Source organism: Natator depressus, chromosome 28, assembly GCF_965152275.1.
Source record: "Natator depressus isolate rNatDep1 chromosome 28, rNatDep2.hap1, whole genome shotgun sequence".
NCBI classification, from domain to species: Eukaryota; Metazoa; Chordata; order Testudines; family Cheloniidae; genus Natator; species Natator depressus.
The window spans coordinates 8490902-8493847 of record NC_134261.1 but is presented as its reverse complement, the minus strand read 5'-3'; the positions used below and the strand labels follow the sequence as shown (position 1 = coordinate 8493847).

Genomic DNA, 2946 nt, shown 5'->3' with positions numbered 1-2946 from the left:
TGACCTGGTGGCCGGAGGAGAATTAAGCCCGGAGCCCGGGGCAGGGCGACCCCGGACGGACGGGGGTCCGCCTGGCCCCTGCCCGCGGGGGCAGGCTCCGGGTTGACCTGGTGGCCGGACGGGAATTAAGCCCGGAGCCCGGGGCAGGGCGACCCCGGACGGACGGGGGTATGCCGGCCCCTGCCCGCGGGGGCAGGCTCCGGGTTGACCTGGTGGCCGGAGGAGAATTAAGCCCGGAGCCCGGGGCAGGGCGACCCCGGACGGACGGGGGTCCGCCTGGCCCCTGCCCGCGGGGGCAGGCTCCGGGTTGACCTGGTGGCCGGAGGAGAATTAAGCCCGGAGCCCGGGGCAGGGCGACCCCGGACAGACGGGGGTCCGCCTGGCCCCTGCCCGCGGGGGCAGGCTCCGGGTTGACCTGGTGGCCGGACGGGAATTAAGCCCGGAGCCCGGGGCAGGGCGACCCCGGACGGACGGGGCTCCGCCGGCCCCTGCCCGCGGGGGCAGGCTCCGGGTTGACCTGGTGGCCGGAGGAGAATTAAGCCCGGAGCCCGGGGCAGGGCGACCCCGGACGGACGGGGGTCCGCCTGGCCCCTGCCCGCGGGGGCAGGCTCCGGGTTGACCTGGTGGCCGGAGGAGAATTAAGCCCGGAGCCCGGGGCAGGGCGACCCCGGACAGACGGGGGTCCGCCTGGCCCCTGCCCGCGGGGGCAGGCTCCGGGTTGACCTGGTGGCCGGACGGGAATTAAGCCCGGAGCCCGGGGCAGGGCGACCCCGGACGGACGGGGCTCCGCCGGCCCCTGCCCGCGGGGGCTGGCTCCGGGTTGACCTGGTGGCCGCTCGGGACTTAAGCCCGGAGCCCGGGGCAGGGCGACCCCGGACGGACGGGGCTCCGCCTGGCCCCTGCCCGCGGGGGCAGGCTCCGGGTTGACCTGGTGGCCGGACGGGGAATAAGCCCGGAGCCCGGGGCAGGGCGACCCCGGACGGACGGGGGTCCGCCGGCCCCTGCCCGCGGGGGCAGGCTCCGGGTTGACCTGGTGGCCGCTCGGGACTTAAGCCCGGAGCCCGGGGCAGGGCGACCCCGGACGGACGGGGGTATGCCGGCCCCTGCCCGCGGGGGCAGGCTCCGGGTTGACCTGGTGGCCGGTTTGCTTTCGGGCCACCAGGTCAACCCGCTGCCTGTATGGGGTTGACCTGGTGGCCGCTTTCCTTCCCGGCCACCAGGTCAACCCGCTGAATGTATGGGGTTGACCTGCTGGCCGCTTTCCTTCCCGGCCACCAGGTCAACCCGCTGAATGTATGGGGTTGACCTGCTGGCCGCTTTTCTTCCCGGCCACCAGGTCAACCCGCTGAATGTATGGGGTTGACCTGCTGGCCGCTTTCCTTCCCGGCCACCAGGTCAACCCGCTGAATGTATGGGGTTGACCTGCTGGCCGCTTTCCTTCCCGGCCACCAGGTCAACCCGCTGAATGTATGGGGTTGACCTGCTGGCCGCTTTCCTTCCCGGCCACCAGGTCAACCCGCTGAATGTATGGGGTTGACCTGCTGGCCGCTTTCCTTCCCGGCCACCAGGTCAACCCGCTGAATGTATGGGGTTGACCTGCTGGCCGCTTTCCTTCCCGGCCACCAGGTCAACCCGCTGAATGTATGGGGTTGACCTGCTGGCCGCTTTCCTTCCCGGCCACCAGGTCAACCCGCTGAATGTATGGGGTTGACCTGCTGGCCGCTTTCCTTCCCGGCCACCAGGTCAACCCGCTGAAAGTATGGGGTTGACCTGGTGGCCGCTTTCCTTCCCGGCCACCAGGTCAACCCGCTGAAAGTATGGGGTTGACCTGGTGGCCGCTTTCCTTCCCGGCCACCAGGTCAACCCGCTGCCGGCATGGGGTTGACCTGCTGGCCGCAGAGGGGCAGGCTCCGGGTTGACCTGGTGGCCGGACGGGGATTAAGCCCCGGCTCGGAGCAGGGCAAGCCCGGGCGGAGGGGGGTCCGCTTGGCCCCTGCCCGCGGGGGCAGGCTCCGGGTTGACCTGGTGGCCGGTTTGCTTTCGGGCCACCAGGTCAACCCGCTGAATGTATGGGGTTGACCTGCTGGCCGCTTTCCTTCCCGGCCACCAGGTCAACCCGCTGAATGTATGGGGTTGACCTGCTGGCCGCTTTCCTTCCCGGCCACCAGGTCAACCCGCTGAATGTATGGGGTTGACCTGCTGGCCGCTTTCCTTCCCGGCCACCAGGTCAACCCGCTGAATGTATGGGGTTGACCTGCTGGCCGCTTTCCTTCCCGGCCACCAGGTCAACCCGCTGAATGTATGGGGTTGACCTGCTGGCCGCTTTCCTTCCCGGCCACCAGGTCAACCCGCTGAAAGTATGGGGTTGACCTGCTGGCCGCTTTCCTTCCCGTCCACCAGGTCAACCCGCTGAATGTATGGGGTTGACCTGCTGGCCGCTCTGCTTCCCGGCCACCAGGTCAACCCCCTGCCGGTATGGGGTTGACCTGCTGGCCGCAGAGGGGCAGGCTCCGGGTTGACCTGGTGGCCGGCAGGGACTTCAGCCCCAGGGCCCCTGGCAGGGCGACCCTGCCCTTGTTCCCCAGAAAAGGAGAGAGCTGGCTCGCAGCGGGAAAAGCTGCCTACGGCACCTGGGATTCCCAGGCGGTCACCCATCCAAGTACTAGCCAGGCCCGGGACGGTTTACCTTCCGAGATCGGACGGGATCGGGGGCCTTCCGTCCGGTATGGCCGTAGGCACTCGGCTCCGGTCCGCCTCGTCCCCTTTCCCTTACTGACTCCCCTGCCTCGGGTGGGCCCGATCCTTTTTTCCGTTTTTTTTTTTCGCTCCGGAGGCTTCATGAGCCCCCCCCCAACACCCCTTTGGGGGTCGGTGAAAATTTTTTTTTCAGACTTCCAGGGGCCCGATCCTGGCCGCGGGCACCCGGCTCCGGGCACCCGGCTCCGG

General features: G+C 69.7%; 1 non-coding gene across 1 annotated transcript; it reads right to left on the bottom strand.

Annotated features, from left to right (window-relative positions):
* Positions 1–2618: 2618 nt before the first annotated feature.
* Positions 2619–2737, bottom strand: LOC141980098 (5S ribosomal RNA). The gene has a single exon (XR_012637473.1). It is a non-coding gene; the product is annotated as a 5S ribosomal RNA (ribosomal RNA).
* Positions 2738–2946: the final 209 nt, after the last annotated feature.